The sequence below is a fragment of the Ictalurus punctatus genome, unplaced genomic scaffold (genome assembly GCF_001660625.3).
Source record: "Ictalurus punctatus breed USDA103 unplaced genomic scaffold, Coco_2.0 Super-Scaffold_100046, whole genome shotgun sequence".
In the NCBI taxonomy this organism is placed as follows: Eukaryota; Metazoa; Chordata; class Actinopteri; order Siluriformes; family Ictaluridae; genus Ictalurus; species Ictalurus punctatus.
This window is the reverse complement of record NW_026521087.1, coordinates 74,607-90,071: the sequence shown is the minus strand read 5'-3', so window position 1 is coordinate 90,071 and position 15,465 is coordinate 74,607. Positions and strand designations below refer to the sequence as shown.

At 48.0% G+C, this 15,465-nt stretch overlaps 3 non-coding genes across 3 annotated transcripts; all 3 read right to left on the bottom strand.

Annotated features, from left to right (window-relative positions):
* Positions 1-1,792: 1,792 nt before the first annotated feature.
* On the bottom strand, positions 1,793-1,865 carry trnav-cac (transfer RNA valine (anticodon CAC)). Its single transcript has one exon. It is a non-coding gene; the product is annotated as a tRNA-Val (tRNA).
* Positions 1,866-9,733: 7,868 nt separating this feature from the next.
* trnav-cac (transfer RNA valine (anticodon CAC)) lies at positions 9,734-9,806 on the bottom strand. Its single transcript has one exon. It is a non-coding gene; the product is annotated as a tRNA-Val (tRNA).
* A 3,203-nt stretch (positions 9,807-13,009) lies between these two features.
* On the bottom strand, positions 13,010-13,082 carry trnav-cac (transfer RNA valine (anticodon CAC)). The gene has a single exon. It is a non-coding gene; the product is annotated as a tRNA-Val (tRNA).
* Positions 13,083-15,465: the final 2,383 nt, after the last annotated feature.

Below are 15,465 nucleotides of genomic sequence, written 5' to 3'. Positions count from 1 at the left end.
TTATAAGCAAATATGTCTATATGCTGATTGGTCTTAAGCAGCGTTGTCCAATCTTCAGCTTTTGGTTCCAATCTAGCAGGAGCCACACCTGATTCCAATTGTTGGCTCCGCTGATCTTGGCTTTCAATAGACTAAAGTGTGGCTTCTGCTTGGTTAGAATGACAACCTGCAACCACACTGGCCCATTCTGGAGAAGACTGGACAACCCTGATCTAAAGCAAATAACCACCGAGGTAAGTGCCACTTTGTGAGTTCTGAATCCGTCATGCCGGCTCGACGTCACTCGATGAACAGGGAAGGAACCGGGAGATGAGAAGACTTCCCACGGTTGAGGAATGGCAATTTCAGGTTGAGGGTACGTTTGCTTTGCGTTTTCCCGCTTGGAGGTGGGGAATTACAAGTTGCAACCTCGAGTCAAGCGCATCATTACTCTTGTCTTCTTGATGAAGGAAAGAGCCAGGCTTCCACATTCAGTGGAAAAGCAGAGACTGCCCGTGATTTTGCAAGCAACTGTTATCTGCCTTGCTACAAAAGCTCAATGGAAGGGAAACCGCTCCCAGTTGACCTGGGTTCGATTCCCGGCCAATGCACCGATTGTAACTTGGAGCGTCTCGTGGTATTTCATGGTAGTTGGCAGATAAGGAAGGAATCACCTGCCTGAGAATGAGTTGGTCAACAGAATGTGCCATGGGCTTCTCTGCAGGCCTCCTACGACTCTTTCTGCTTCCCACTTGAGTTCTTAGTGCTCTCTTTGCTGTTTGTAAACACGTCATTATGCAACAGGGCACGTTTGACCCGTGAACAGGGGCGAAAAGGTGAGAACATGCGGTCTCTCCGTGTCTGTCTCTTGTTAGCGACAAGCTAGCATGCAAACTGTGATGAGAGGTGTACATTTTCCGCGATCAGCCATCTATATAGTCAATGTTTTATATTTTATAAGCAAATATGTCTATATGCTGATTGGTCTTAAGCAGCGTTGTCCAATCTTCAGCTTTTGGTTCCAATCTAGCAGGAGCCACACCTGATTCCAATTGTTGGCTCCGCTGATCTTGGCTTTCAATAGACTAAAGTGTGGCTTCTGCTTGGTTAGAATGACAACCTGCAACCACACTGGCCCATTCTGGAGAAGACTGGACAACCCTGATCTAAAGCAAATAACCACCGAGGTAAGTGCCACTTTGTGAGTTCTGAATCCGTCATGCCGGCTCGACGTCACTCGATGAACAGGGAAGGAACCCGGAGATGAGAAGACTTCCCACGGTTGAGGAATGGCAATTTCAGGTTGAGGGTACGTTTGCTTTGCGTTTTCCCGCTTGGGGGTGGGGAATTACAAGTCGCAACCTCGAGTCAAGCGCATCATTACTCTTGTCTTCTTGATGAAGGAAAGAGCCAGGCTTCCACATTCAGTGGAAAAGCAGAGACTGCCCGTGATTTTGCAAGCAACTGTTATCTGCCTTGCTACAAAAGCTCAATGGAAGGGAAACCGCTCCCAGCCTTTTTCGGCCGCAGACCTCTTGCAGACCTCTCGAGGTGAACTCGGCGAGCAGTACTTTACGGAAAATTTTCCAGTCACGCACAGAGTCTTGTTGAGCAACGAAAGAGCCAGGCTTCCACTTTCTGGGGAAAACCAGAGACTCCCTTTCATTTGGTAAGCAAATATTAACTGCTTTGCTACAAAAGAAGGAAATCTCCTCTGTAAAGGAGGTCTCGCTTTCTGGCTGTTCTTAGAGGACCTGATCCTACAGTGATGACAACCGCTCAGTCATTAAAGCAAAGTTCAGAATTTCTAGCTTGTTTCTGCCCGGTCTCGAACCAGGGACCTTTTGCGTGTGAGGCAAACGTGATAACCACTACACTACAGAAACCACGGTGCGGTGGCACTTTGGTGGTGCACATACGTACACTTTGTTCACCAGCGCTGAATGGTGCAGCGTGGCATTGGTGGTATAGTGGTGAGCATAGCTCCAGTCCAAGCAGTTGACCCGGCTTCAATTCTTGGCCCGTCCACGGCTTGGAGCTTCTCCAGGTACTTTATGGTAGTTGGCACAAAAGGAAGGAATCACCTACCTGAGAATGAGTTGGTCAACAGAATGTGCCATAGGCTTCTCTGCAGGCCTCCTACGACTCTTTCTGCTTCCCACTTGAGTTCTTAGTGCTCTCTTTGCTGTTTGTAAACACGTCATTATGCAACAGGGCACGTTTGACCCGTGAACAGGGGCGAAAAGGTGAGAACATGCGGTCTCTCCGTGTCTGTCTCTTGTTAGCGACAAGCTAGCATGCAAACTGTGATGAGAGGTGTCCATTTTCCGCGATCAGCCATCTATATAGTCAATGTTTTATATTTAATAAGCAAATATGTCTATATGCTGATTGGTCTTAAGCAGCGTTGTCCAATCTTCAGCTTTTGGTTCCAATCTAGCAGGAGCCACACCTGATTCCAATTGTTGGCTCCGCTGATCTTGGCTTTCAATAGACTAAAGTGTGGCTTCTGCTTGGTTAGAATGACAACCTGCAACCACACTGGCCCATTCTGGAGAAGACTGGACAACCCTGATCTAAAGCAAATAACCACCGAGGTAAGTGCCACTTTGTGAGTTCTGAATCCGTCATGCCGGCTCGACGTCACTCGATGAACAGGGAAGGAACCCGGAGATGAGAAGACTTCCCACGGTTGAGGAATGGCAATTTCAGGTTGAGGGTACGTTTGCTTTGCGTTTTCCCGCTTGGGGGTGGGGAATTACAAGTCGCAACCTCGAGTCAAGCGCATCATTACTCTTGTCTTCTTGATGAAGGAAAGAGCCAGGCTTCCACATTCAGTGGAAAAGCAGAGACTGCCCGTGATTTTGCAAGCAACTGTTATCTGCCTTGCTACAAAAGCTCAATGGATGGGAAACCGCTCCCAGTTGACCTGGGTTCGATTCCCGGCCAATGCACCGATTGTAACTTGGAGCGTCTCGTGGTATTTCATGGTAGTTGGCGGATAAGGAAGGAATCACCTGCCTGAGAATGAGTTGGTCAACAGAATGTGCCATGGGCTTCTCTGCAGGCCTCCTACGACTCTTTCTGCTTCCCACTTGAGTTCTTAGTGCTCTCTTTGCTGTTTGTAAACACGTCATTATGCAACAGGGCACGTTTGACCCGTGAACAGGGGCGAAAAGGTGAGAACATGCGGTCTCTCCGTGTCTGTCTCTTGTTAGCGACAAGCTAGCATGCAAACTGTGATGAGAGGTGTACATTTTCCGCGATCAGCCATCTATATAGTCAATGTTTTATATTTTATAAGCAAATATGTCTATATGCTGATTGGTCTTAAGCAGCGTTGTCCAATCTTCAGCTTTTGGTTCCAATCTAGCAGGAGCCACACCTGATTCCAATTGTTGGCTCCGCTGATCTTGGCTTTCAATAGACTAAAGTGTGGCTTCTGCTTGGTTAGAATGACAACCTGCAACCACACTGGCCCATTCTGGAGAAGACTGGACAACCCTGATCTAAAGCAAATAACCACCGAGGTAAGTGCCACTTTGTGAGTTCTGAATCCGTCATGCGGGCTCGACGTCACTCGATGAACAGGGAAGGAACCCGGAGATGAGAAGACTTCCCACGGTTGAGGAATGGCAATTTCAGGTTGAGGGTACGTTTGCTTTGCGTTTTCCCGCTTGGGGGTGGGGAATTACAAGTCGCAACCTCGAGTCAAGCGCATCATTACTCTTGTCTTCTTGATGAAGGAAAGAGCCAGGCTTCCACATTCAGTGGAAAAGCAGAGACTGCCCGTGATTTTGCAAGCAACTGTTATCTGCCTTGCTACAAAAGCTCAATGGAAGGGAAACCGCTCCCAGTTGACCTGGGTTCGATTCCCGGCCAATGCACCGATTGTAACTTGGAGCGTCTCGTGGTATTTCATGGTAGTTGGCGGATAAGGAAGGAATCACCTGCCTGAGAATGAGTTGGTCAACAGAATGTGCCATGGGCTTCTCTGCAGGCCTCCTACGACTCTTTCTGCTTCCCACTTGAGTTCTTAGTGCTCTCTTTGCTGTTTGTAAACACGTCATTATGCAACAGGGCACGTTTGACCCGTGAACAGGGGCGAAAAGGTGAGAACATGCGGTCTCTCCGTGTCTGTCTCTTGTTAGCGACAAGCTAGCATGCAAACTGTGATGAGAGGTGTCCATTTTCCGCGATCAGCCATCTATATAGTCAATGTTTTATATTTAATAAGCAAATATGTCTATATGCTGATTGGTCTTAAGCAGCGTTGTCCAATCTTCAGCTTTTGGTTCCAATCTAGCAGGAGCCACACCTGATTCCAATTGTTGGCTCCGCTGATCTTGGCTTTCAATAGACTAAAGTGTGGCTTCTGCTTGGTTAGAATGACAACCTGCAACCACACTGGCCCATTCTGGAGAAGACTGGACAACCCTGATCTAAAGCAAATAACCACCGAGGTAAGTGCCACTTTGTGAGTTCTGAATCCGTCATGCCGGCTCGACGTCACTCGATGAACAGGGAAGGAACCGGGAGATGAGAAGACTTCCCACGGTTGAGGAATGGCAATTTCAGGTTGAGGGTACGTTTGCTTTGCGTTTTCCCGCTTGGAGGTGGGGAATTACAAGTCGCAACCTCGAGTCAAGCGCATCATTACTCTTGTCTTCTTGATGAAGGAAAGAGCCAGGCTTCCACATTCAGTGGAAAAGCAGAGACTGCCCGTGATTTTGCAAGCAACTGTTATCTGCCTTGCTACAAAAGCTCAATGGAAGGGAAACCGCTCCCAGTTGACCTGGGTTCGATTCCCGGCCAATGCACCGATTGTAACTTGGAGCGTCTCGTGGTATTTCATGGTAGTTGGCGGATAAGGAAGGAATCACCTGCCTGAGAATGAGTTGGTCAACAGAATGTGCCATGGGCTTCTCTGCAGGCCTCCTACGACTCTTTCTGCTTCCCACTTGAGTTCTTAGTGCTCTCTTTGCTGTTTGTAAACACGTCATTATGCAACAGGGAACGTTTGACCCGTGAACAGGGGCGAAAAGGTGAGAACATGCGGTCTCTCCGTGTCTGTCTCTTGTTAGCGACAAGCTAGCATGCAAACTGTGATGAGAGGTGTACATTTTCCGCGATCAGCCATCTATATAGTCAATGTTTTATATTTTATAAGCAAATATGTCTATATGCTGATTGGTCTTAAGCAGCGTTGTCCAATCTTCAGCTTTTGGTTCCAATCTAGCAGGAGCCACACCTGATTCCAATTGTTGGCTCCACTGATCTTGGCTTTCAATAGACTAAAGTGTGGCTTCTGCTTGGTTAGAATGACAACCTGCAACCACACTGGCCCATTCTGGAGAAGACTGGACAACCCTGATCTAAAGCAAATAACCACCGAGGTAAGTGCCACTTTGTGAGTTCTGAATCCGTCATGCCGGCTCGACGTCACTCGATGAACAGGGAAGGAACCCGGAGATGAGAAGACTTCCCACGGTTGAGGAATGGCAATTTCAGGTTGAGGGTACGTTTGCTTTGCGTTTTCCCGCTTGGGGGTGGGGAATTACAAGTCGCAACCTCGAGTCAAGCGCATCATTACTCTTGTCTTCTTGATGAAGGAAAGAGCCAGGCTTCCACATTCAGTGGAAAAGCAGAGACTGCCCGTGATTTTGCAAGCAACTGTTATCTGCCTTGCTACAAAAGCTCAATGGATGGGAAACCGCTCCCAGTTGACCTGGGTTCGATTCCCGGCCAATGCACCGATTGTAACTTGGAGCGTCTCGTGGTATTTCATGGTAGTTGGCGGATAAGGAAGGAATCACCTGCCTGAGAATGAGTTGGTCAACAGAATGTGCCATGGGCTTCTCTGCAGGCCTCCTACGACTCTTTCTGCTTCCCACTTGAGTTCTTAGTGCTCTCTTTGCTGTTTGTAAACACGTCATTATGCAACAGGGCACGTTTGACCCGTGAACAGGGGCGAAAAGGTGAGAACATGCGGTCTCTCCGTGTCTGTCTCTTGTTAGCGACAAGCTAGCATGCAAACTGTGATGAGAGGTGTACATTTTCCGCGATCAGCCATCTATATAGTCAATGTTTTATATTTTATAAGCAAATATGTCTATATGCTGATTGGTCTTAAGCAGCGTTGTCCAATCTTCAGCTTTTGGTTCCAATCTAGCAGGAGCCACACCTGATTCCAATTGTTGGCTCCGCTGATCTTGGCTTTCAATAGACTAAAGTGTGGCTTCTGCTTGGTTAGAATGACAACCTGCAACCACACTGGCCCATTCTGGAGAAGACTGGACAACCCTGATCTAAAGCAAATAACCACCGAGGTAAGTGCCACTTTGTGAGTTCTGAATCCGTCATGCCGGCTCGACGTCACTCGATGAACAGGGAAGGAACCCGGAGATGAGAAGACTTCCCACGGTTGAGGAATGGCAATTTCAGGTTGAGGGTACGTTTGCTTTGCGTTTTCCCGCTTGGGGGTGGGGAATTACAAGTCGCAACCTCGAGTCAAGCGCATCATTACTCTTGTCTTCTTGATGAAGGAAAGAGCCAGGCTTCCACATTCAGTGGAAAAGCAGAGACTGCCCGTGATTTTGCAAGCAACTGTTATCTGCCTTGCTACAAAAGCTCAATGGATGGGAAACCGCTCCCAGTTGACCTGGGTTCGATTCCCGGCCAATGCACCGATTGTAACTTGGAGCGTCTCGTGGTATTTCATGGTAGTTGGCGGATAAGGAAGGAATCACCTGCCTGAGAATGAGTTGGTCAACAGAATGTGCCATGGGCTTCTCTGCAGGCCTCCTACGACTCTTTCTGCTTCCCACTTGAGTTCTTAGTGCTCTCTTTGCTGTTTGTAAACACGTCATTATGCAACAGGGCACGTTTGACCCGTGAACAGGGGCGAAAAGGTGAGAACATGCGGTCTCTCCGTGTCTGTCTCTTGTTAGCGACAAGCTAGCATGCAAACTGTGATGAGAGGTGTACATTTTCCGCGATCAGCCATCTATATAGTCAATGTTTTATATTTTATAAGCAAATATGTCTATATGCTGATTGGTCTTAAGCAGCGTTGTCCAATCTTCAGCTTTTGGTTCCAATCTAGCAGGAGCCACACCTGATTCCAATTGTTGGCTCCGCTGATCTTGGCTTTCAATAGACTAAAGTGTGGCTTCTGCTTGGTTAGAATGACAACCTGCAACCACACTGGCCCATTCTGGAGAAGACTGGACAACCCTGATCTAAAGCAAATAACCACCGAGGTAAGTGCCACTTTGTGAGTTCTGAATCCGTCATGCGGGCTCGACGTCACTCGATGAACAGGGAAGGAACCCGGAGATGAGAAGACTTCCCACGGTTGAGGAATGGCAATTTCAGGTTGAGGGTACGTTTGCTTTGCGTTTTCCCGCTTGGGGGTGGGGAATTACAAGTCGCAACCTCGAGTCAAGCGCATCATTACTCTTGTCTTCTTGATGAAGGAAAGAGCCAGGCTTCCACATTCAGTGGAAAAGCAGAGACTGCCCGTGATTTTGCAAGCAACTGTTATCTGCCTTGCTACAAAAGCTCAATGGAAGGGAAACCGCTCCCAGTTGACCTGGGTTCGATTCCCGGCCAATGCACCGATTGTAACTTGGAGCGTCTCGTGGTATTTCATGGTAGTTGGCGGATAAGGAAGGAATCACCTGCCTGAGAATGAGTTGGTCAACAGAATGTGCCATGGGCTTCTCTGCAGGCCTCCTACGACTCTTTCTGCTTCCCACTTGAGTTCTTAGTGCTCTCTTTGCTGTTTGTAAACACGTCATTATGCAACAGGGCACGTTTGACCCGTGAACAGGGGCGAAAAGGTGAGAACATGCGGTCTCTCCGTGTCTGTCTCTTGTTAGCGACAAGCTAGCATGCAAACTGTGATGAGAGGTGTCCATTTTCCGCGATCAGCCATCTATATAGTCAATGTTTTATATTTAATAAGCAAATATGTCTATATGCTGATTGGTCTTAAGCAGCGTTGTCCAATCTTCAGCTTTTGGTTCCAATCTAGCAGGAGCCACACCTGATTCCAATTGTTGGCTCCGCTGATCTTGGCTTTCAATAGACTAAAGTGTGGCTTCTGCTTGGTTAGAATGACAACCTGCAACCACACTGGCCCATTCTGGAGAAGACTGGACAACCCTGATCTAAAGCAAATAACCACCGAGGTAAGTGCCACTTTGTGAGTTCTGAATCCGTCATGCCGGCTCGACGTCACTCGATGAACAGGGAAGGAACCGGGAGATGAGAAGACTTCCCACGGTTGAGGAATGGCAATTTCAGGTTGAGGGTACGTTTGCTTTGCGTTTTCCCGCTTGGAGGTGGGGAATTACAAGTCGCAACCTCGAGTCAAGCGCATCATTACTCTTGTCTTCTTGATGAAGGAAAGAGCCAGGCTTCCACATTCAGTGGAAAAGCAGAGACTGCCCGTGATTTTGCAAGCAACTGTTATCTGCCTTGCTACAAAAGCTCAATGGAAGGGAAACCGCTCCCAGTTGACCTGGGTTCGATTCCCGGCCAATGCACCGATTGTAACTTGGAGCGTCTCGTGGTATTTCATGGTAGTTGGCGGATAAGGAAGGAATCACCTGCCTGAGAATGAGTTGGTCAACAGAATGTGCCATGGGCTTCTCTGCAGGCCTCCTACGACTCTTTCTGCTTCCCACTTGAGTTCTTAGTGCTCTCTTTGCTGTTTGTAAACACGTCATTATGCAACAGGGCACGTTTGACCCGTGAACAGGGGCGAAAAGGTGAGAACATGCGGTCTCTCCGTGTCTGTCTCTTGTTAGCGACAAGCTAGCATGCAAACTGTGATGAGAGGTGTACATTTTCCGCGATCAGCCATCTATATAGTCAATGTTTTATATTTTATAAGCAAATATGTCTATATGCTGATTGGTCTTAAGCAGCGTTGTCCAATCTTCAGCTTTTGGTTCCAATCTAGCAGGAGCCACACCTGATTCCAATTGTTGGCTCCGCTGATCTTGGCTTTCAATAGACTAAAGTGTGGCTTCTGCTTGGTTAGAATGACAACCTGCAACCACACTGGCCCATTCTGGAGAAGACTGGACAACCCTGATCTAAAGCAAATAACCACCGAGGTAAGTGCCACTTTGTGAGTTCTGAATCCGTCATGCCGGCTCGACGTCACTCGATGAACAGGGAAGGAACCCGGAGATGAGAAGACTTCCCACGGTTGAGGAATGGCAATTTCAGGTTGAGGGTACGTTTGCTTTGCGTTTTCCCGCTTGGGGGTGGGGAATTACAAGTCGCAACCTCGAGTCAAGCGCATCATTACTCTTGTCTTCTTGATGAAGGAAAGAGCCAGGCTTCCACATTCAGTGGAAAAGCAGAGACTGCCCGTGATTTTGCAAGCAACTGTTATCTGCCTTGCTACAAAAGCTCAATGGAAGGGAAACCGCTCCCAGCCTTTTTCGGCCGCAGACCTCTTGCAGACCTCTCGAGGTGAACTCGGCGAGCAGTACTTTACGGAAAATTTTCCAGTCACGCACAGAGTCTTGTTGAGCAACGAAAGAGCCAGGCTTCCACTTTCTGGGGAAAACCAGAGACTCCCTTTCATTTGGTAAGCAAATATTAACTGCTTTGCTACAAAAGAAGGAAATCTCCTCTGTAAAGGAGGTCTCGCTTTCTGGCTGTTCCTAGAGGACCTGATCCTACAGTGATGACAACCGCTCAGTCATTAAAGCAAAGTTCAGAATTTCTAGCTTGTTTCTGCCCGGTCTCGAACCAGGGACCTTTTGCGTGTGAGGCAAACGTGATAACCACTACACTACAGAAACCACGGTGCGGTGGCACTTTGGTGGTGCACATACGTACACTTTGTTCACCAGCGCTGAATGGTGCAGCGTGGCATTGGTGGTATAGTGGTGAGCATAGCTCCAGTCCAAGCAGTTGACCCGGCTTCAATTCTTGGCCCGTCCACAGCTTGGAGCTTCTCCAGGTACTTTATGGTAGTTGGCACAAAAGGAAGGAATCACCTACCTGAGAATGAGTTGGTCAACAGAATGTGCCATAGGCTTCTCTGCAGGCCTCCTACGACTCTTTCTGCTTCCCACTTGAGTTCTTAGTGCTCTCTTTGCTGTTTGTAAACACGTCATTATGCAACAGGGCACGTTTGACCCGTGAACAGGGGCGAAAAGGTGAGAACATGCGGTCTCTCCGTGTCTGTCTCTTGTTAGCGACAAGCTAGCATGCAAACTGTGATGAGAGGTGTCCATTTTCCGCGATCAGCCATCTATATAGTCAATGTTTTATATTTAATAAGCAAATATGTCTATATGCTGATTGGTCTTAAGCAGCGTTGTCCAATCTTCAGCTTTTGGTTCCAATCTAGCAGGAGCCACACCTGATTCCAATTGTTGGCTCCGCTGATCTTGGCTTTCAATAGACTAAAGTGTGGCTTCTGCTTGGTTAGAATGACAACCTGCAACCACACTGGCCCATTCTGGAGAAGACTGGACAACCCTGATCTAAAGCAAATAACCACCGAGGTAAGTGCCACTTTGTGAGTTCTGAATCCGTCATGCCGGCTCGACGTCACTCGATGAACAGGGAAGGAACCGGGAGATGAGAAGACTTCCCACGGTTGAGGAATGGCAATTTCAGGTTGAGGGTACGTTTGCTTTGCGTTTTCCCGCTTGGAGGTGGGGAATTACAAGTTGCAACCTAGAGTCAAGCGCATCATTACTCTTGTCTTCTTGATGAAGGAAAGAGCCAGGCTTCCACATTCAGTGGAAAAGCAGAGACTGCCCGTGATTTTGCAAGCAACTGTTATCTGCCTTGCTACAAAAGCTCAATGGAAGGGAAACCGCTCCCAGTTGACCTGGGTTCGATTCCCGGCCAATGCACCGATTGTAACTTGGAGCGTCTCGTGGTATTTCATGGTAGTTGGCGGATAAGGAAGGAATCACCTGCCTGAGAATGAGTTGGTCAACAGAATGTGCCATGGGCTTCTCTGCAGGCCTCCTACGACTCTTTCTGCTTCCCACTTGAGTTCTTAGTGCTCTCTTTGCTGTTTGTAAACACGTCATTATGCAACAGGGCACGTTTGACCCGTGAACAGGGGCGAAAAGGTGAGAACATGCGGTCTCTCCGTGTCTGTCTCTTGTTAGCGACAAGCTAGCATGCAAACTGTGATGAGAGGTGTCCATTTTCCGCGATCAGCCATCTATATAGTCAATGTTTTATATTTAATAAGCAAATATGTCTATATGCTGATTGGTCTTAAGCAGCGTTGTCCAATCTTCAGCTTTTGGTTCCAATCTAGCAGGAGCCACACCTGATTCCAATTGTTGGCTCCGCTGATCTTGGCTTTCAGTAGACTAAAGTGTGGCTTCTGCTTGGTTAGAATGACAACCTGCAACCACACTGGCCCATTCTGGAGAAGACTGGACAACCCTGATCTAAAGCAAATAACCACCGAGGTAAGTGCCACTTTGTGAGTTCTGAATCCGTCATGCCGGCTCGACGTCACTCGATGAACAGGGAAGGAACCGGGAGATGAGAAGACTTCCCACGGTTGAGGAATGGCAATTTCAGGTTGAGGGTACGTTTGCTTTGCGTTTTCCCGCTTGGGGGTGGGGAATTACAAGTTGCAACCTCGAGTCAAGCGCATCATTACTCTTGTCTTCTTGATGAAGGAAAGAGCCAGGCTTCCACATTCAGTGGAAAAGCAGAGACTGCCTGTGATTTTGCAAGCAGCTGTTATCTGCCTTGCTACAAAAGCTCAATGGAAGGGAAACCGCTCCCAGTTGACCTGGGTTCGATTCCCGGCCAATGCACCGATTGTAACTTGGAGCGTCTCGTGGTATTTCATGGTAGTTGGCGGATAAGGAAGGAATCACCTGCCTGAGAATGAGTTGGTCAACAGAACGTGCCATGGGCTTCTCTGCAGGCCTCCTACGACTCTTTCTGCTTCCCACTTGAGTTCTTAGTGCTCTCTTTGCTGTTTGTAAACACGTCATTATGCAACAGGGCACGTTTGACCCGTGAACAGGGGCGAAAAGGTGAGAACATGCGGTCTCTCCGTGTCTGTCTCTTGTTAGCGACAAGCTAGCATGCAAACTGTGATGAGAGGTGTACATTTTCCGCGATCAGCCATCTATATAGTCAATGTTTTATATTTTATAAGCAAATATGTCTATATGCTGATTGGTCTTAAGCAGCGTTGTCCAATCTTCAGCTTTTGGTTCCAATCTAGCAGGAGCCACACCTGATTCCAATTGTTGGCTCCGCTGATCTTGGCTTTCAATAGACTAAAGTGTGGCTTCTGCTTGGTTAGAATGACAACCTGCAACCACACTGGCCCATTCTGGAGAAGACTGGACAACCCTGATCTAAAGCAAATAACCACCGAGGTAAGTGCCACTTTGTGAGTTCTGAATCCGTCATGCGGGCTCGACGTCACTCGATGAACAGGGAAGGAACCCGGAGATGAGAAGACTTCCCACGGTTGAGGAATGGCAATTTCAGGTTGAGGGTACGTTTGCTTTGCGTTTTCCCGCTTGGGGGTGGGGAATTACAAGTCGCAACCTCGAGTCAAGCGCATCATTACTCTTGTCTTCTTGATGAAGGAAAGAGCCAGGCTTCCACATTCAGTGGAAAAGCAGAGACTGCCCGTGATTTTGCAAGCAACTGTTATCTGCCTTGCTACAAAAGCTCAATGGAAGGGAAACCGCTCCCAGCCTGTTTCGGCCGCAGACCTCTTGCAGACCTCTCGAGGTGAACTCGGCGAGCAGTACTTTACGGAAAATTTTCCAGTCACGCACAGAGTCTTGTTGAGCAACGAAAGAGCCAGGCTTCCACTTTCTGGGGAAAACCAGAGACTCCCTTTCATTTGGTAAGCAAATATTAACTGCTTTGCTACAAAAGAAGGAAATCTCCTCTATAAAGGAGGTCTCGCTTTCTGGCTGTTCCTAGAGGACCTGATCCTACAGTGATGACAACCGCTCAGTCATTAAAGCAAAGTTCAGAATTTCTAGCTTGTTTCTGCCCGGTCTCAAACCAGGGACCTTTTGCGTGTGAGGCAAACGTGATAACCACTACACTACAGAAACCACGGTACGGTGGCACTTTGGTGGTGCACATACGTACACTTTGTTCACCAGAGCTGAATGGTGCAGCGTGGCATTGGTGGTATAGTGGTGAGCATAGCTCCAGTCCAAGCAGTTGACCCGGCTCCAATTCTTGGCCCGTCCACGGGTTGTAGCTTGGAGCTTCTCCAGGTACTTTATGGTAGTTGGCACAAAAGGAAGGAATCACCTACCTGAGAATGAGTTGGTCAACAGAATGTGCCATAGGCTTCTCTGCAGGCCTCCTACGACTCTTTCTGCTTCCCACTTGAGTTCTTAGTGCTCTCTTTGCTGTCTGTAAACACGTCATTATGCAACAGGGCACGTTTGACCCGTGAACAGGGGCGAAAAGGTGAGAACATGCGGTCTCTCCGTGTCTGTCTCTTGTTAGCGACAAGCTAGCATGCAAACTGTGATGAGAGGTGTCCATTTTCCGCGATCAGCCATCTATATAGTCAATGTTTTATATTTTATAAGCAAATATGTCTATATGCTGATTGGTCTTAAGCAGCGTTGTCCAATCTTCAGCTTTTGGTTCCAATCTAGCAGGAGCCACACCTGATTCCAATTGTTGGCTCTGCTGATCTTGGCTTTCAATAGACTAAAGTGTGGCTTCTGCTTGGTTAGAATGACAACCTGCAACCACACTGGCCCATTCTGGAGAAGACTGGACAACCCTGATCTAAAGCAAATAACCACTGAGGTAAGTGCCACTTTGTGAGTTCTGAATCCGTCATGCCGGCTCGACGTCACTCGATGAACAGGGAAGGAACCCGGAGATGAGAAGACTTCCCACGGTTGAGGAATGGCAATTTCACGTTGAGGGTACGTTTGCTTTGCGTTTTCCCGCTTGGGGGTGGGGAATTACAAGTCGCAACCTCGAGTCAAGCGCATCATTACTCTTGTCTTCTTGATGAAGGAAAGAGCCAGGCTTCCACATTCAGTGGAAAAGCAGAGACTGCCCGTGATTTTGCAAGCAACTGTTATCTGCCTTGCTACAAAAGCTCAATGGAAGGGAAACCGCTCCCAGCCTTTTTCGGCCGCAGACCTCTTGCAGACCTCTCGAGGTGAACTCGGCGAGCAGTACTTTACGGAAAATTTTCCAGTCACGCACAGAGTCTTGTTGAGCAACGAAAGAGCCAGGCTTCCACTTTCTGGGGAAAACCAGAGACTCCCTTTCATTTGGTAAGCAAATATTAACTGCTTTGCTACAAAAGAAGGAAATCTCCTCTGTAAAGGAGGTCTCGCTTTCTGGCTGTTCCTAGAGGACCTGATCCTACAGTGATGACAACCGCTCAGTCATTAAAGCAAAGTTCAGAATTTCTAGCTTGTTTCTGCCCAGTCTCGAACCAGGGACCTTTTGCGTGTGAGGCAAACGTGATAACCACTACACTACAGAAACCACGGTGCGGTGGCACTTTGGTGGTGCACATACGTACACTTTGTTCACCAGAGCTGAATGGTGCAGCGTGGCATTGGTGGTATAGTGGTGAGCATAGCTCCAGTCCAAGCAGTTGACCCGGCTTCAATTCTTGGCCCGTCCACGGCTTGGAGTTTCTCCAGGTACTTTATGGTAGTTGGCACAAAAGGAAGGAATCACCTACCTGAGAATGAGTTGGTCAACAGAATGTGCCATGGGCTTCTCTGCAGGCCTCCTACGACTCTTTCTGCTTCCCACTTGAGTTCTTAGTGCTCTCTTTGCTGTTTGTAAACACGTCATTATGCAACAGGGCACGTTTGACCCGTGAACAGGGGCGAAAAGGTGAGAACATGCGGTCTCTCCGTGTCTGTCTCTTGTTAGCGACAAGCTAGCATGCAAACTGTGATGAGAGGTGTACATTTTCCGCGATCAGCCATCTATATAGTCAATGTTTTATATTTAATAAGCAAATATGTCTATATGCTGATTGGTCTTAAGCAGCGTTGTCCAATCTTCAGCTTTTGGTTCCAATCTAGCAGGAGCCACACCTGATTCCAATTGTTGGCTCCGCTGATCTTGGCTTTCAATAGAGTAAAGTGTGGCTTCTGCTTGGTTAGAATGACAACCTGCAACCACACTGGCCCATTCTGGAGAAGACTGGACAACCCTGATCTAAAGCAAATAACCACCGAGGTAAGTGCCACTTTGTGAGTTCTGAATCCGTCATGCCGGCTCGACGTCACTCGATGAACAGGGAAGGAACCCGGAGATGAGAAGACTTCCCACGGTTGAGGAATGGCAATTTCAGGTTGAGGGTACGTTTGCTTTGCGTTTTCCCGCTTGGGGGTGGGGAATTACAAGTCGCAACCTCGAGTCAAGCGCATCATTACTCTTGTCTTCTTGATGAAGGAAAGAGCCAGGCTTCCACATTCAGTGGAAAAGCAGAGA